The sequence below is a fragment of the Cinclus cinclus genome, chromosome 1 (genome assembly GCF_963662255.1).
Source record: "Cinclus cinclus chromosome 1, bCinCin1.1, whole genome shotgun sequence".
Classification (NCBI taxonomy): Eukaryota; Metazoa; Chordata; class Aves; order Passeriformes; family Cinclidae; genus Cinclus; species Cinclus cinclus.
This window is the reverse complement of record NC_085046.1, coordinates 23,113,836-23,133,691: the sequence shown is the minus strand read 5'-3', so window position 1 is coordinate 23,133,691 and position 19,856 is coordinate 23,113,836. Positions and strand designations below refer to the sequence as shown.

General features: G+C 37.7%; 1 protein-coding gene across 2 annotated transcripts in view; it reads left to right on the top strand.

Moving 5' to 3' along the window:
* Positions 1-19,856, top strand: part of CDK6 (cyclin dependent kinase 6) — a 121,227-nt gene that overhangs the window by 793 nt on the left and 100,578 nt on the right. The gene's annotated exons all lie outside the window — the stretch shown is intronic.

The window sequence follows — 19,856 nt, the reverse complement described above, 5'->3', positions numbered from 1 at the left end:
AGAGCTTAAGACTTCAGGCTTTTCAGGCAGCCATATGGTTGGGTACTGTTTGGTACTAATTTTCACCATGAGCTGCTGATTGCGCTACCAAGAGGGCAAAAGTACAGATGTCAGACCTTGCTTGCAAAATGGTGGCAGTGGCCCCAGGATGTTCTTTCTATTGTGTCAATAGCATAAATCCTAGATAAATGGCCTGTGCTGTCAATGATAAAGCTAGCCCTACTGTAGCCTCCTACATGTTTCTGTAGCTATAAATCTTCAGCAGCCTGTGAGCATCTTTTACGAAAATTATGGACTTTAAGAAGTAAGTTTCACTTTGCAGATACCCAGATTGAAACTGGTCAGCATCTTGCTGGTGGTGTTATATTAGCAAGAGTATTTCCCATTCTTTGTATTACTTACGCACATATTACATGGCAAAAGGAAAACATTTCTGTACTTTACTAACACCAAGAATCTTTCAGTCTTTGAGAAATAGATACTCTGAACTTATAGGTGAATTTCAAATTGCATTGCATGTGTAATCATCCTTTTTTGTAGGGTCTGCTGAGATGTGGGGGTGTTTATTGGGTGCAAGAGGAAAGATGAGACAGAGAATAATATTTAAATTACAAGAGTCAATCGCTAGAGATTAATTAACTTTTGTCCATTTCAAGGCAGTGTAAAGTGACAGGCTCCTTTATGTCAAAGCTGAGTAGGCAAAGTGTATGTATTCTGAAATGCTGATCATGGAGTGCATGTCATCAGTGTCACTTCAGTGAGCAGTGGGACACATACAGGCTGCAGCTCACACTTCCATTGCTCATCAAGCAAATTCACAATTCAGTTAATAACCATTATTTTGGCTGGTACCTAGTAATGCCAGAGGCTTAGTCAGTATACTCCAAAAGTGGGCATCATATGTTTAATCACTGAATCAAGTGGCTTGGTTAAGAGGAGCACACACGGAGTTCTTCTTTAGTAGTAGAGGGATAATGGGGAGTTGTGAAAATCTTTGAAATGCAGCCCCATTAATTCATGGGAGAAAAAGAGGATTTAGTTGTCCAGGTTTAGGCACTTATATATTTGAAAGCTAAATCTTGTTTTGAAATAATTAAACATAATGCTTATATTTTTTTCTACCACTGGCATCTTCCCACATGATGTAAAAGATCTTTATAAGACCTTTCTAATCTTGAATGCAGCTAAATAACGAAAATAGAGTTCTTGTTTTCCAAAGAGCTGTTTGATCAACTGACTATGCAACTGCAGGCTTCTTTTGCTTGATTTAAGTGCACTTGAATCTCAACAGAGCATTTCATAAACACATTCAAGCTTCAAATATTGTTGCAAGCTTGAATGAAAACTAATTCTCTGCAAAGCAGTGAGTATTTCAGCCAGCAATGAGAATGTAATTTCAATATAAAAATCTGTGGAAGTGTGTCCCAGGTCCTCATAGTGGTGTTGTGAAGCCTGTACCTTTTGCCATGAACAACATTTCAGACACAAGGGGCTGGTTGATAATGTATCAGGGTGCCTGGGATATTGATTACACAACTTTTTCCATAAAGAGGCAGAAAAACTCCCATCTTTTTTTTGATATTTTTAATCTGTAGAGCAGATTAGGAGCCCTCTGGAGTGACCAGAATCATATCCCTCAAATGGAAAAAAATATTTGAAAACATTTAAATGGCCCAGTTCTGTTACAAAATATGTTAGAAGAGTTTGAAATTTATTGAAATTAAACATCTATTTTTGTATTATGTAAATATACTCAGGAAAGGAAATGCTATAAAAGAAGTTCTGCAATTTTAAACTGCTGATCTAACTGCACTTACTTATTGAACATATAATGATCAAAATATTTCAATTGTTTGGGCATGCATTCTGGAAACTGCTATCATGGCCAGGCTAATAAATAAAAACAATTCCAAATACACTGTCTGAATAGTGGATTAAAATGTACATTGTTTGCACAGCACTGGGATAACAGCACAAATATTTAAAACCAAATATTTTTTATTTGGAGAGGACATCTAGTTTTCTGGGGGTTTTTCTGAATATTACAAGCAACTAGCCTGAGAGAACTATGTTGGAACTGCTATACTGTGTTGTATCTGTTACCTCTGAGTAGTGGCGTGTGTGATCCATGAGTTGCTCAATGCAAACCAGCAGCCATTCAGTGAGTCAAAATTTAGACAGACTTTGTACAGATGAGCTGCACAGGTCCTGTGCTCCTCTGTGGTACTCAGGCATCAACTAACAACAGAGATCACGTGCCACATGGACTTAAGCTGAGTATAATTTTCAACTCCAGTGGTAGCCCTTGTCTTCTTTAGAGAGTGTGGTCAGGATCTCAGCAGCCACAAAGTGGTGCTAAATGTGAAGAACAGTTTGATAAGGAAAGACCTAGTACTTTCCATGCATAGGTAGAGCTCCATGGCTTTGCTGGTCCTAGAACCAGGAATCAGGACTAGCAGTGCTACTCCAGCCCAGGATTATCTCAACAGGTGTAGATTCACTTCTTCTGAAAAATAGTTAGAGCCAAAATTGGTCTCCAGTGCTTGGCACTAGGGTTGGAGGAGAATTTTCTCCATAAGGGAGAGATGTCTAAATAGCACAGAATAATTTTAAATGTAATATTTATCATATTTTCCCATGCAACTGCTTGCTAATTTATGAAAGCTTTGTTTTGTGTTCCTTTGTTCCAAGTCTGTAATTTCCATATTTGTAAAATGAAGAGATGCATTTTTCGCAGCGCAGTTGCTTTTACAAAGATAATGTAATTAGATAAGACTTCACTGCAGAATAAAGCAACACAGTGTGCAAGCAAATAATCAAAGGGAAATACAGTCTTCATCAGAACAGTGATGGTAATGAAAATCTCTGTACTGTAGTAGAAATAAGGAGGATTGACCTAAAATTTTTTAAGACTTAAGAAAAGCATGGGGGAAAGCCAGTTAAGAGAATTGCTATGTACTTAAAATCCTTTGCTGTTCACATTTGCTCTTTTTATAGAGCTCCTCTCTGCCAGGACACCTTACTCTATTCTATTTATTTTCACAAAGCTAAGTTAAAAATAGAATCTTCAGGAGTAAAGCTTACTGTAAATCAATCTGAAAATAGCTATGTTGTGGGCTTGGAAAAGTCCCTTGTAGCTTGTAGGATGATCAAAGTGCTCCTCTAGCTCACCTTTCAGATAATAAGATGTAATGCTTTAATGAAACTTTAATATATACAGTAGGTAAATCTGGCAAAACTTGGTCTGGCACTTAGTGCTGTTATAGTTGGGAAAAATGAAATATATGTCGATAAAGAACAGACTTTGCCAGGAATAAATGACATATTAGATTCAGGAAATTCCTGTGTGTAAAACTGTGCTGCAAGATATCTGTAAAAATTCTTCTTGTGATTATAATGCTAAATTCAGCTGTATCTGGCATTCATTTTATCTCTCTCCTGCTGGTAATCAGATGAATCATTTTCGCCATCTTCATCATCATCAAACTGTGAATTTGCACTCTGGGAAGGTGATATGCAACACAGACTACTGTAGTTCTTGGCATGCTTGTTTTCTATCACATTTATATTTAACAGTTTAAATAGCACTAAACCTTAAGCAAATGGAGCAAAAATGAAAACCTGTATATTTTTGCTTCCTATCTCATAATCTTTCTTTCATAAATGCAACTTCTTTAGTATTTTCATGGTTTAGTAATTTTAATTTTAGAATAACCAAAAATATTGAATATGACCTATTAAAATATAATCTAGTCTGGGTTGTTATTTCAAAGGTGTCAGAGATCTTGCCATTCAAAGTGATCATAAGCATGTAAGAATTAAAAATCTTGATGCTGTTCTTCCTGTTACTTTGCAGAGTATGTGCCCCATCTAACTGACTTAGGTTCAACAGAATGATCCACCTAGCTGGAAGTCTAAATTCTTCATTCTTTTCTGTATGCGAATCAGTGTGGGGGGGGAGAGCACAGTAATTAGGACTATTTGCACAGTTATGCCATGTTCAAGTTTTTATGTTAATTTATATCCATTGAACTATAAATGGTGCTGTAACTGCTCTCTGTGGTACAGCAGACATGTCATGCTGCTTTTCCCTGCTTTTGCAGTCCAGTGGTCCATGCTGTTGTCTCTTGGTTTTTGTCTGAGTGCTTGGTGGAGCCCATCAACTGATTGCCTTGGCAAGGCCACCTGAGTGCTGGGGGGTGAGGCTGGTGCACGGGTCACTCTCCCATCCCTGCCCATGCTGACACAGACTAGCACTTTCTTGACTTGCTCAGAGGTCAAAGAAGTGTATAATTGGCTTGGTGCTTAAAATGTCTTTGTACTTACAAGGTCTTTTTATGGGTGTCTTAAAGTTCCCTGTCTAACCTGATAGAGCATTCAGAACGTATCAGTAGCAGATTATCAATACCTAGTTAACCTTTTGGAAGACAATTTGAACATGAATTTGTTTTGGTTTTTTTCTGTTTGTTAAACTGCAATAATGGGGAAGCATACAGAGGGAAAAATGTAAGAGGCTGTAGCTAGTTTTATTTCTCTTCCTAATTTTTGGTGATGCTGATGTTGGCTTCTGGCTTTATTACTGTATTATTAATAAGTTGAAAGGATGATCTTCTCAAAATCATTGAGATGTTCCATCCTGTCAAGTGAAACATTTCTATTTTAGGGGGTGTTTGTCTCTAGTGAATTCTGCTTCCTTCCTTTGTTTTTCTGCCAAGCTAATGTTAAACTTCTAGTCTGTGAGGTCATTCCTGCACATCGGCAGTGTGCTGTATTGTGTGATACAATTTATTTTTGTGTAGCATCACTCAATATGGCACCTGGCAAGCCCCTAGAGACAAAGAAATGGTGATCTTAGCATTGCTAGTTAGAAAAATTATCTTGCACACAGAAAGAGTAAAATAAGATACAGGGATGGAGTGGAGCAGAAGAAACTGAACTTGAAACTTGCCACATATTTGTGGGGCAGATGAATCTCAGCTGAGGTAGAAATGGTGGATGAGTAATGGGAAGGAAAAACTGAATGAGCTTCAGAGTCAGTTTTAGTCTCACACAAACAGGATGGTCTTCAAGGCAGATGTGAAGACAGGAAGTGCCTTGGCAAGGGAAAGGCATTTCCAGGCTGGAGAGCAATTTTGGTCAGAAGGCAAGGGAGATCATCCCTGCACTGACTGGCCACTGTGAGGGACACTGCTGAGGTCCTGGGGAGGAAGGGACTGCCTGCCTAGCAGTAGTGGTTTCTCTGATGGCTGGAGGGCAAAGGGGAATGATGTGGTTGCTGCTGAACAGGGCACATAGGACAGAGAGGGCGCAATGGGCAGAGAGAGTGGGCATGAATGCTGGCCTGTTATCTGCTTGCAACTTTCCAGTACACAGAATGAGCATGTGCAGGGAAAACAAGAATATTCTTGGCAATCATATGAATTGTTTGTTAGTTATGGATGTGATAGTTTAGTTTTAATACATGATCTGGCAGAAACAGGACAAGATAAAAGCATGTCAGGAAGGAAGGGTTGAGTATGGAATGGACTTCTGAGCCTTAGGAAATTCAGTTTCTGGAGTGAGTACAAGACTGTTTAGAAAAAGTATTGTATCTCATTCTAAATCTAAATTTTTTACAAAAACATGTTTCCAGTCTTTGCATGAGTAAATATTAGTCATTTTAAATTATGTCCAGTGCTACCTTCTTTAAATCTGTGGATGGTTATATCTGTGCTGTTCTTGAAGAGATTTAGCCTTGCTGAGTCCTGTCTGGAATGGAAAACCGACTTCTTTCACCACAACCATTACTGATGGCAGGCTGTGACTTCCAGGCAAGGAAGTGGAGTGGGATCCAGGATTCAAAACTGTGCCTTGAAAAGGTTTAGATGTCAGGAGAGTGGATAGTCCACACTTACAGACAGGGACCAGGGTAGATTCATTGGGACTTTGCAGTTATGGTACTGACTTCTGATTGAGATGTGGAACAGAGCAGGGAGAAGAAAAGGTGCTTGCTTTCCCATGGTTTAGAAGAGAGCATGCTGGATCTGAAGTCTGTGACTTAGCAAGGTACTAAGTCACTCAGGTGGGCTTGGTGGGATATAAGCCATTGTTTGAAGCTTAGCACAGGTCTAAGTGCATTATCAAATAGAAATAGCTCTCCTAAGAATGCACTGAATTTTAAAACATCTTTCTGGATAGAGTTCAGGGACAATATACATGAGAATATGAATCACAGATACTGATTCTTATTCATGTATTTCAGCCTTATTTCTAGAGAATATTTCTATTAAAAGTTAAAATGAATCATGCAGAATAAGTAATATAATTATCCTGACAGAGTAGTAACCTGAATTTGACATTGAGTGGTTTTCATCACTATAGGTGATGTTCTGAAGTATAAAAATTATTCTAGAAAGTTTTGTAACAGTGAATGAAATGGAAGTTGCAGTTCATTCTGAAACTTTGCTGTACATAGAGGATTTAGTTTGCTTGGTAGGAAGTCTGGTTATTTTCCAGTATTGCTGAACAAGTTGCTTCTTAATGATCAAACAAATTATCAGAAGGTATATGTGCCCATATACATATATAACTAACCTATGCTTTCTCTTTTAAAAGAGAGAAGATTCTCTACATATACCTGTTCTTCATATCTTCTTATAATCTGAAACATACTTCCAATTAAGCAGGCACAATTATTTAGCAGGTATACCTCTAAACTCTAAAGAATTGTATTTAATAAATAAACCACTTCAGAATTTTCCAAGGAGTACTTTTTTCAATCGTGTTCTTTGACATTTTCCATTTGGGAAACTACCATTTGGGAACCTTTTTATGAGATGATTGTCAAAGAGTGGAAATGTAGCTATTGATTTCTGTACTCTTTTCAAAATACCTCATTGCATCCAAATTATTGTATTGACTTTTTTTTGTTCATTTATTTTCCCTTTGCCTTTGAAAATCTGTCCCATCATTAGAAAAAAAAAGCAAATAGTCTGCTAAATGATCCCTTTAAAATCAGACCTTAAATTTCTAACAACAAAGTTGTGTTTTCTTTAGGCAGAATAAAAAACATTTTATATGAGTAGTAAGAAACTTATTCATATGACGCTTTAGATGTTTTTTTAGGGTTTCAGAAGAAAATGAGTTTCTATTATCTGAAGTATCTTGCATTTTTGGGATGAAGTGAACGTTTCACACACCTAAATACAGGGTGTGCCAATTTGCTGGTATTGGTAGAGTTGTCCTTGGGTGGATTTCTCATTACATGCCTAGCAAAGGATCTGTGAGCTTAGCAAAGAGTTCTGTTCTGTTTTAAAAGGGTTCATACCAACACTGACTGCTTATTGCTCTGGATTGTCATTAACAGGTGACTGATGTTCTCTTAATAAGAGAAAATAAAAAACTAGCTCAGACGTGAATTCGTCTTTCCAGGAATTTCCCATATTTAATTATTGAAAACTCAGTTCTGGCATAGATGAATCATACTGAGTTTAAGTGAAACCTATTGATTGTGGACTTTTGAAACATTAGTCAGTGCAGAATATTACGTTTTGATAGAAACAGAGAAATGAAGTGAGAAATAGAATGGAAAAGCCTGTGTGATTTTTTTTTTCTCTCTTTTACGTGAAGCTTTGGCTAGTCTTTTAATATATATTTGAAGTGTGGTCAGTGTGATAAATTGCTGTTTAACAGTGCCAGAGAACTCCCTTTTCCCTGAAATCAATTAATTATAAACTGGAAATTTCAGTACTTTGTTCACTATTTCTTAAGTTAGCATATTTCTGGGAGCTTTCTGTGATCGTAATTCCGAGCTGCACTGTTGCTTTTGTTTCTCTTCATCTGTGGAGCCAGGGCTCTACTGTAAGGATAGAATTCTATCACTTTTTTTTTTCCACATTTGATGTGGTATTTTGCATACAGCTGCAGAGTAGACAGTTACCTTTGAAAAGAACATTTGGCTGGTTTAATTTGATTAGAGCAAACCACCTCAATCATTACTGAACTAAGACCGTTTTCACTTTAACTTGGCTGCAGGAGTTGGGAATGTACTGACTGTGCTTAGATGTTTGGGGGAGGACTCGTTTGGATACACAGCTACCACTGAAGTGAAACAACCTTGGAGGACCTTGCATACTCTGCTCTTTGCCAATAAAAAGAGAGAGCCATTTCCCTCATTGTGACAAGGAATTGAATTATTTTTCTACAAAAAAAAATTTGAAATGTTTAATGCACAGAAATACAGAATCATACATTTTTAAAAAACACCATGATACTAAAAGCATACATAGGATATGAAAGTCTTACTTACAGCAGATGTAAAACATGCCTAGCAACAGTATTTTGAATAAAGTTGTAATAAAATTCAACATAGAAATATGGTGGGATTCTCATAGATACATTGTATCCAAGTTAAAATGGAATCCTTTTTAGTAAATCTCAGTAAGATTCACTCTTTTAGCGTTTTAATTTTCTACCCTTTTCCTCATCATATAAATATATTGGGGTGTTTTTTTTATTTAGTATATTGAAGATCAAATTAGATAGTTAAGATTCACAGTACTACGTATTCTGTATGATTTTTGCTTTTCAGTTTCCCTCACTGGTGATCACATAATTTTCCTAGAAAAACTCTCATGGCTGTCTAGAATATAAATATGTCTCATAATAAATGGCAGACCTTCAATAAATTGTAGTCAGCTGGTGTTCTGTAGAAAATGCAGTTCTGATCTTTTAAGTGCCCTGACTTCGTGGTAGTGCATCATCATATATACATACATGCATCATACGTACATATACAGTATTTAACCAGAGGACTACAGCTGAAGGAAGAGTTTCTGCTTCTTCATGCATTATGATCCAAAAAGCAATATGCATCGTTAACTGTCCATTTGTGTCATCCGCCTGACACTTGCTACTAACAGCAGAATTGCCTGCACATCTTCCAGCTAGTCCAAGAATCGAGTTGCAAATTTAGGGCTTGAGTTTCCACTGGGGAATTGAAAGAGCTACACTGATTCAAACAGCTTTGGTTGTTCAGATTACAAGGTCCTAATGTTAAGATGAAGAAAGATGCATTAACACAGGCAGACTGTGCAGAGGTGTCCCATCAAGCATGCATATTTGAGTCTTCACCATTTAGATGTTGCAACTATTGAGTTCTCCAAATTGGGGTATAAAAATTAATCAGGTTTTTCACTGAAGTAGAATTAGCATTTCTGTTTCACTCCTAATTGTGCTCCCTTTTTGCACCACAAATAATTCCTCTCTAACTCTCTATGTATCCTCTGAAATACTCAATGTCTTCTTCTGTGTTGTTACCCAAGCATCTTGTACATCGTTATCTCTTGAGCTCCAGGTTGCATCACAGATACAGTCATTTCAGTGCAGCGTACATCTTCTTCAGGGACAAATGCTTCTAGTGCAAATGCTTCTAGAGCTACAGTTAGAGATTTTGCTGTACAGTATTGAAATTTATGACTAATGTTGCTCACTAACACAGCGCTAGAACCTTTATTACTGATTTCCAGGTTCCTTCAGGACAATGAAAGTCAATGACCTGTATTACCTCTCTGTGCTAGGAAGTAGATTATAAAGTGAATCTCATTTTGCCGACTTTATCTATCAGCATACTTTGTATTTGTGAACTTTATGACATAGAGATTAGGCAACATCTGCAGTTTAATTAGGGTGTTGTTTATCCTTAGATAACCTTCTAGATTGTTAATGGAGATAGGCCTACCCACTGATCTTTGTGGTTTCCTCACAGACATCTCTAATCAATTTGCTGCCTGTTTATCTCTGCATTTTATAAAATGCTGAGCAACAAGTTTCGATCAAAGCAGTAATACCCATATCCAGACAGGTTGGAATCAATGACTGTAGTCTGAAAATTAGAATGAAATGTCTCATTGCACTTAAGGCAGGGCCCAGACAAGTTAATACTTTTGCAGAACTGAGGACTTCTATCTCTTCATTGCATAGAATCCCATTCATTATACTGCCTTTTTGTTTGTAGCATCATTTAAAATGAAAGAGGTATTGCCTGGCATTTCTTAATTCTCTGTTGCTTATTATTCATATTGCCTCTATTCTTAAGAACTCAAGAAGGTTTTATTACTTTTAAATTTTATTTGGTCAGATTAAAACATCATTTAGAGATGTCAGTTATTTCAGAAGCAAATATTTGTGCAGAAGTGAAAAAATACAAACAGAAATGAGACTGGAACTGAGGATTATGGCAATACAAGAACAAGAATAGGATTTGCGCAGAAGAGACAGGTAATCCATTTGACTAAAAATGAAAGGTAATTGTGGATATAGATAAATGACAGACAGGTGAATGACACTGATGAGTGAGTTTTCTTAGAAGACATTTAAAGTATATTGAAATATCCCAAATCAAAAGGGTTGTGATGACTGTAAGAAAACACAGTTCAAAGACCGCTTGGTTTCCAGTAAGCCAAAGTGAACAAGACCATTATGGAGAAGCAAAGCTTAAGTCATGGAAAGTAAATAATCTTTTGCTGTCCTGTACATCAATGAAAGGATATCGAGCCATGATTCTGGAAGAAGCCGTAAACTAAATTCATTAAAATAATCATAAAGCACAATTTAACCACCGTTCATGGTAGACAAACTTTAAAGACAAGTAGACAAGGTTTAAAGACAAAACTTAAGAGATAAAATCAATGAAGTAGCTCTTCCTCTTCCTACGAAAAAGAGATCACTCTCTGCATAGCCTGAAGTAACTTGCAACAGCTGATTCAAGAAATTCTTACAGTCAAGACACACAGTCATAGTGACCACAAAATTAAGTCTGACATTTTTTGAAAAGGGATGATTCCCAAACTTGACATAGTAACAATAGGCTTTAGAAAAGAGAGATTAAGAAACAAGAAGTAATCAAAAATTCAGCAGTCAAGAGGAATGATATGAAAAGGCTTAGATTGGAAATGGTGGGTACTTAAAATAGCAGCACAGTTTTTGTCACTTGGGTCATACACCATTCCCTGACATCATGCTTTCTCCAGTCAATGAAATCCTGGTTGCTGTTTTGATCTATATCCTCTTCCTGGGTGCTAGATATAGCAGGACAGTTTAAGAGTATTGTATTCTTAAACTCTCCAAAGGAATGGGCGACAGCAGACTTTTTTCACCCTTTTTAAGGCTGTGCTCCAGTGTATCCTGATGGATTCACAAAAGCTACACGTAGCCATGTATAACAAGGTAGGCATGTGAGATAATTGTGAGTAGACACTTTAATCATCTGAATATTAAAAGTGTACTCCATTCTAGTCATTTAGGGTCCCTCCGTAGTGAGTGCAGAGCAAGCATGTGCTTTAGAAGAATAATTCATCCCACTCACCCTTGGTGCCCATGCTGGAGTACAGTGAATTAATTGCTCTCTGGAAATGCTAATTTTGACTGTAGAGAGAGCCCAGGTGGACAAGCTTGAGGAAGTGGGCCCATGGGAGTCTTGTGAAAGGCTGGACATGACCTAGTCATGTGTACTCACGCCCCAGAGAGCCAAACATGTTCTGGGCTGCACCAAAAGCAGCGTGGCCAGCAGGGCAGGGCAGGGATTTCTGCCCCTCTGCTCTGCTCTAGTGAGAGAGACCCCACCTGGAACACAGCACCCAGCTCCAGGGTCCCAGTTCAGGAAGGACACGGACCTGCTGGAATGAGTCCAGAGCAGGGCCACTGAGATGGTTAGAGGGATGAAGCACCTCTCTTGTGAGAGAGGCTGAGAGATCTGTGTTTGTTCATCCTAGAAAAAAGCAGGCTTTGGGATGACCTATTTGTGGCCTTCCAGTATCTGAAGGGAGCCTACAAGAATGAAAGAGGGGGACTTCTTACAAGGGCTTGTAGTGACAGAACAAGAGGGAATGGCTTCAAACTGAAAGAGGGTAGGTTTAGATTAGATATTAGAAAATAATTCTTTACTGTGAGGGTGGGTCAGTCACTGAAGAGGTTACCCAGAAAAGTGGTGGGTGCCCCCATCCATGGAAGTGTTCAAGGACAGACTGGATGGAGCTGAGCAACCTGGTCTAGTGAAGGGTGCAGGGCAGGGGGATTGGAAGTAAATGATTTTTAAGATCCCTTAATCCCCAGCTATTCTGTGATTCTAATGTAGAGTAGCCACCTAACTGTAGCTTGCTCTGTCTCAATGAGATGAATGCCAGTCAGTAAAGTTGGAAGGTGAAAAGTGCTAGTAGAATAGAGGAAGTGCTAGTAGAGAGTTTGTACAGTAAATAACAGATGTCACAAAATCAAATAAGAAATTATTTTGGGTGTGGGAGAATGAAAAGTTAGTATTGAAATCAGAGAGTAATTGTACTATGAGAATTTAGATGAAGACAGGATTAATATTATAGGGGAAATTTTTTTTTACCAAATTCTCTTGTCCGTGGATTGTTGGTAATCAATCAAGGCTTGTTCAAGGCACTTGTTTTTATCACTTGGCAAAAATTACGCACTTTCTCTAATAGGAGAATGTGGGTTTCTGTGAAATTTACTGGCTTCAGACAACCTGCTTCTAGTTTGTGTTTGGCATTAGAGTGCTAAAGGGAACTGATAGTAGCTGGGAGGGATGGGCATTGCCTGCTTACCCTGCACCCAGTTTTAAGCTCCAGCAGAGGCCATTTTGGTCAAAAATTGTTCATGTTTCACAAGAGGAAAAGTAACTGACAATGTGTGTTGGAGGAGGCTGCTCATGGGGTCTACAAGTAGTTTAAGGCACCTTTGAAAGCTTTCTCAGTTGTGGCTTCTCTTTTTGTCATTACTCTTCACTCTGCCATACTGATCTCATACAGGATTTGCCCCTAAGTGGGTTTATTATGTCATTATTGAAAAAAATAATTGATGCTGCACAGTTTCATTGCCTCGGTTTAATTTTGGGCAAATTGCATGATTGTACAGTTGTAAATAGTTGGAAAACTCTGGTGTCTAACTTTCATTCCAGTCTTAATTATCCAAGACCTGAGTTTTTGTAAAGAAGGAGTGCTATACCTTTATCTCTTGGAATAATCTGGAGGGAAATTCTGTTTTTCAAAACAGGTCAGCCCATATTGCTCAGTAACAGCTTTCAAAATTAAAATCAGTCAGTCAATACTGCTAAAAGATTCTGCTTCATGATTTTTTATGTTAAGTGTCTGTTTTATAATTTGACATAACATGCTTGAAAACAGTTTTATTATGGAACTACTGAGACAATATAGTAGTAGTAGAGTAAATAATCTGCTTTAGTAAGCTGTTTGGATATGCATATTACACTGCACATTAGACATGTGGGTATATGTGGAAAAGGAAAACCATGAAAATGTCAAAATTTGGCTGCATTTAGCTTGAGTGTTACTATTTTGTAAACTGGATTAGTATTGTTATACATATAGGACTACAGTTAGTTTATTGCCTGTGCTTTAAAAATGTGTAAGCAGTTTTCTATTTAAAAGTTTAGAAAAAATGGAAGGGTTATGAGGGCAAGTCAGGAAACAAACCATCCCAAAAGCTAATGGTTTTTAAAAAGTTGCATGACATTGAAAATTGGAAGATGGAACTGAAACTCCATTTCACTCTTAAGTATAATAAAATAGTACATTTTATTAAATGCGTTCTGGAAAGAGTAAATGAAAATTATAAATCCTAATGTCACTGGCAAAGAGCCCAGGCATCTTTTGGCATCTATTGGCTTAACCTCACCTGGGCAGCAGGCAACTGAACAGAGAATGCCAATGTTTAAAAGTAGCACAACCAGGTTTTTTTGATAGACGGCTTTTTTTCTCCTCTTGTTTGCAGTACAAATACATATTTTTAAGGGCTTTAGGGAATACTTAGATGATGTGATTATGTATCTCCTTTATTACTTTAAGTTTTCAGATCTTGCAAAATTTAAGGTCACTTTAATCTTTCTTCTTTCAAGCATGAAATTGCCATTCCTAATCAGCAGTAGTCACTCAGTTCAAGAACTGAGTCATCCCAGAGCACATCCTTTATACAGAAATATTGCAGTAACATTTGTCAGCTTTTAAATGGAGGCTTTTTTTGAAAAGTCTGTTGAGTTCTTGAAGTAAAACTAAACTCTTCTGAATGGACATGGGTTATCATGGCTTTTCTAATATATTGATCACTGTTATTTTCACAAGCCTGATAAAGTGTTCTTTTGCTTTGAAAGGTCTAAATCGATGTCACTTCTCTGCCTTCTGTAGTGAAATTGTGTGAACCATACTGAGTTTATATCCTTAGTCATACACCATAAGTGCTTGTATACAGAGGCATCCATAGAAATGAGGACTGCTGTGTCTACTTGGATTTAGCAAAAAATAAAGCTCTACTGTGTATGTTTCTTCCAATGGACTTGAGACAGCTATTTGTCAGTCAAATATTCTCATAATCGAGACACAGATTCTTAACATTAGAACAATTAGGTGCCAGTTGTGATGTTTGAAAACCAAGATACACTTGCATGAAAGGTGTAAGGGAAATCACCAAATAGTTTGTCTTTCTTCACATAAAGTTACTTCAATTCTGCAATAACTCAAGAAAGCAGCTGAATGGACCTTTATAAAACATGTGAACTAAGTCACTTCTAAGTGGAGACAGCTGGGGTCTATTTAATATCCTGTGTAAAATGGTAGAGGTCAGCTTCCTGGAATAACTTAGGAGTTTTATTTCACGAATATCCTAGTGCTTCAGCGACCTGGGGTGACAGTAAGGCTCTCAAATGAGAGTATGCTATAAGGAAAAGCTTCAGGGCTAGAGGTTTCCTAGCTCTGCATTTGCTGTGGAGGAGTGGGAAGCATCTTGCGGCCTGCAGTATCTACACATTCTCAATGTAAATGTCTGTTGTCAGAGTGCTTATTAATGCAGGCAACTAGTCTCAGTTTTTTCTTCCAATCCTATATTGTTATTTAGGCTTTAGGATACTAATGAAAAATCATTGAGAAGTCATTGAGAATCTTTGAGAATTTGGACAACAAGTGATTTCCAAATGTACTGATTACCCTAAATACATAGATTATTTTGTAATTGGGGACATTTGTTCCTAAATCACTGAAATAATCTTGAAAGTTTAATGATTTTTTTTCTCCATGCAATTAATGGAGCCACATCTTTACTAAGATCGTACATTCCCTTAATGCGTCCCCTATATCTTTTCCATTTAATTAGTCCTTGAGTTTAGAATCTGATTTTATTTCCTGTCTCCTTCTATTCCATTGTGTGTTGGATATGTCAGTAAAAAAACCTATCTTTGTAGGCCAGTATCACTGGTAACTGTTCACTCACACAAAAATTCAGAAGTTATATGATACAGCAATTGATAACATTGGTAGTTCAGTGACACCGTAATTAAATACTTGTGGTGCAGTAAGCCCAAAGATTCACATGAAAAACCGTGAATTCTGATTTTGTGATGATGTCATATGATTACATACTTTTCATACTTGTGACAATTTCCCTTTTCCTTGACTGCTTTTTAAAGTTGAAGATAAAAAGAAGCACTAAACTAGAACTAAGAGGAGTAAGTGTTTCTGTTAGATTGGACAAAGATGAAGATTAGGAATAAAAAAGTAGTGTGTCACTGGAATGGGCAGGCTGACCACACAAAAGGCTTTTGTAGACTGTGGTGGTTCTGTGGGGCAGGTATGGTGTGTACCATTGCCTGTTTAGTCAACTCTACAAAGGCTCAAGGTCATCAGCTGTGGCATTTTTGTGCTGTTTTTCCCAACAGAGGTAGATAGGGTAGTTGTGGAGTTTTAGGATGGAATGTAGAAAACAATGAGGAGCAACTAACTCCTCCAGTCTTCGTTGTCTCTTGACTCATCTTGAAATAAAAATATTTACATTAATAAAACAATATAGGGCTTATAAAGGGTCAGAACAATTTCTGTCTCACCCAGTATTTTAACTCTGAAGTGAGAATGGTAGTTCATGGTGTAGGGAATAGTGTGAGAGCGGGACAGACCTGAAGTGGTAATTCCTGGCAAGTTAAGGCTCTCAGTGACTTCTCTATGATCTTAGGTGTTCCATGTCCACTGCTTTGTAAGTCCTTGCAGCATTTGCAAGCAGATGGGAGCCAGCCCTGCCTCACTCCCAGGCAGATGCCCCCGACTCTGCTGATGCCGTGAGCCGGCTGGCAGCCACGAAGCCATGCTAGCCCCCGGAGCCTCAGCCATGGGCTCTGCTGTGCTCAGGCCTCCCTCAGCTCAGCCTGGACCCCTGCTATCTGCTTGGGCATCACAGAGCACACTCTGCTTTGCTGGCACCACCTGGGTACATGGACCTTGCTTTCCTATGTTTGCCTACGTGTAAAAATGTTTTAGCGCTCCAGGAACCAGACCTTGTTTTGTGAGATTTATTACAGTTTGCTCATTTATTTCAGAATGTGAATGATGATGCATGCAAAACAATAAAAATGCAGTTTTGCCATGTGTTTACATCTGACATCAACTTTGATTTACCAAATGCTGAGTTTATTTCAAAACTACCCATACATTAATATGTAAACCTTCATCTCATGCTGCTGAATGACACCCCAAAAGAAATAGTTGCCTTTGCCCTGTAGTAATAAAACAGTCGAATAAAATTTATTACCAGCTCAAAATGCTACTAACACCTCATTTTCATTGCCAAACTCTTCAAATAATCTTTAATTTGTTGTCTTTTACATATGTGTACAAGAGTTTAAAGGAAATACTTAAAGAGCTGTATAGCCTGTAGAAAACTTCACTCCATGTGCATAAATCTTTAAATGGTGGCTCATTGTGCCATGTAAACCGTCTAGGAAGGGAGGAAGCTTGTATCAGACATCTACCTTAAGAGTTGGAGGATGACAGCACCTGAGAATTAAAAAAAATATATTATTTGTTTACTTTACATGTGCTATGAATTATTTTTTTTTAAAAAAGATGGCTCGATAGAAGAAGTGACAGGACAGGCAAGGAGGTTGTGGCCACATATGAGTGGCCATGAATGGGAAAAAGACCACTATGATGTGCACCTCTTAAAAACACTTGGAAGATGTAGATCTGATGAAACATGTAAGGAATTTGCGTGCTAATAGAAAAAAGGATCCATTTTTATGTATCAAGTGTTTAAGAGCAATTGCCCCCAGCTAAATTTATTAAGCCAGAAGAATCTTGTAAATTTCTATTGAAGATTTATTAGTCCCTTTTGTTTCTGTTCTTCAGAACAGGAATATTAAACTCAATCCTGCAAGTTTGTCACAGGTGAAACTCCCCTTCAAATTAAAGGAAATTCTGGACCTGCGCCAAAGCCAGTTAAATACATGTACTGACTTCATGAGTGCTAGGTAAAGGCTCTTGTATGCTGAGCTATTTAGGATTGATCCTGGTCTTTGAGGGTTGAGTGGATAGGATAGAGGTGTTTTTAGTATATGTGTTTTTTTTTTCTTTTGACTTCTCTCTCATTTTGTTTTAACGTCTACATGGAAGAAGTGTTTTAAAATAACTTCAGAAATTAACTGAACAGAATCTGTAATCCCACCAAGTAAAACTGATCTGTTACAATCTTTCTGGGAAAGAGTAATCTCTTCTAAATTCAGTTAAATTATAGCATTTGCCTAAATTAGTCATTTAGGCATGTTCCATAGCAAGCAGGGAGAGACAGTACCCTTCCCCAAGTGATTCAGTCAACTTCTTTCCCCTGGATAAATGAAGACTTGCATGACCCATTCAAACTTACCAGCAATCACTGTGTAGCTTCATTACGGGGGTTGTATCTCTTCATGGAAAATGAGAGGAGAACTCTTGCTTCACAAGCTGTGCAGGGCTGTGGTATGGATGGATGGCATTTCACCTGTCTGATGATGGGTAGCCAAAGACTGCTATATTCAATGAAGTTGATAGTTTTCTTGCAAGCCTTAAATCTGCCTTCTGCTGAATTTAGGTACTTTGTAGTCCCATTGTTTTGATACTTTGGTTTTAGAATAAATATAATCTCATATTTTGCTTTTTCCCTTAAAGTTATGTATTACTCTGTTGCTCAGTTTTTCATTTACAATGCACCTTAAAAAGAGGGCAATGTTTATGTGTGTAGATCTGGTTTCCACATAAAACCTGGTCAGATCCTGTTTGTTTTTCTTACCCATGAGATCAATTGCCTTTGTCTTTTGATTTTTGGAAATCAGCTGAGTGCTGTTTACTTTTTGGCAGATGGGATGTCATTCACAGCACATGGAGTAGTGGTGACAGGACACAGTACAGTGGCACTGGAAGGTTGCTTGAGTTCACAGTGCTCCCTTCCAAGTTTTGCTGAAGGAAATTGCTGAGGAATTCCCTTTGTGTGAAGTTCATCGTGCTGCTGGCATCATGGCACACAGGAGTATTACTGGGAATACATTTGTCATCGAAGCCTGATCTAAGTCACTCTCCTTTACCATGCGTATAGAAAAGGCATCATGAACTGCATTTCTGTTTTTATGTGATAAAACCTCATGCAGGACAAATTTGTGTAAAGCAGCACACAAGTTTAAGACACCTTTTGGATTTTCACTTTACTTAATCCTGAATGTGGCAACTGCATTCACCACCTAACTGCTTGTGTTCAAAGTGGGTAGATATGTCTGATCCATTTTCAGAAAATTTTGAGCAGTTCTAGTGAATTCATAAACAGATTCTTTCAACAGATGTAGACATTTGTTAAGTTGTTTTCATGCAGTTTAAATGTCTGGTGTTAAATTGCTGTTTCCATTTTTAAGATAACAAGAGGTATTCACATCTATTGCTGTTTCCTAGTCCCCCTAGTTTAAGACTGGGAAAACAACGGTTCACAGTTTGTTCATTTCAGAATTAAAGGACAAAAAAATCCTGTGATGAATGCCTTAGAATACATCATGACCATAGTTTTCAGAGATGAATGCCCATATTCAGGAATTGGGTACTTAAGGGTAACTAAGAAGTTAGGAAGGAGAGATTGTGGCACCGTAAGGATGCTTAAGTGCAAACGGGGACCATGCATGTTGGGCCCTGAGTTGTAGAGTTCTCACTGCATGGCTAAAAGCCAGATGGGGGTTTAAATGGAAGACAGGGGTTTGCATTGTTCTATCCAGGTAATGACTGGCTGAGTATAAGAAAGAGTAAAAATACCAGGCAGATAAGGCAGATGAAACTGTAGGTAATGTGTATACTTAAAAATAACCCAGGTGTTTTGCATGCTGCAAGTTTGGTGCAGCATAAATTCTTTGGTAGTTCAGGGCTGGTGGATCATTCAGGGTCAAGATCCATGGCAAGTTTACTCTGCACACTGGTACTCTGACTTCAAAAATGCATTCTCCTACTGACAGGTCTATAAAAATTTCATACAGTACTACTTAAAACTTGTGTTGTCATGTCAACTGACCATGCTGTCATAGCAATAAACAAACTGGTAGAAGTTTGCACCCTATTTCCCAGTGATGTTGATTTCATTCTCTTACCAAGGATTTCCTTTTTATAATGTAATTTAGAGAGACAAGAACTTTTTTATTTAAGAAATTATACATAATAATAAACCCAGATACAAACATACGGACATGAGAATCAACCATGAACTGTTTTACTGTGGTTTACTCCTTTGTCTGCTAATTGCTTTCTGTTCAATATGTATATATAGCAGGTTACATTAAAAGGTCTGTAGATTCCTGTAGTAATAGTATCCCCTGAACACATTAGAACAACACAATTCAAATAATTTAAAAGGATTAATTTTGTTTTCTTATTAGCGTCTCTTTTTACTAACATATATACTGCTTATTTACTTTGTGAAGGTTTAGTATTGTCAACTGTAGCAAATTTAGCCTTCTGTTTGTCTTAAGGCTTTTTTTTCTTGTGTTTTGTGCTCTTTGCTTTAGCAGTGGAATCCATGGTACTGTTAACTGTGGA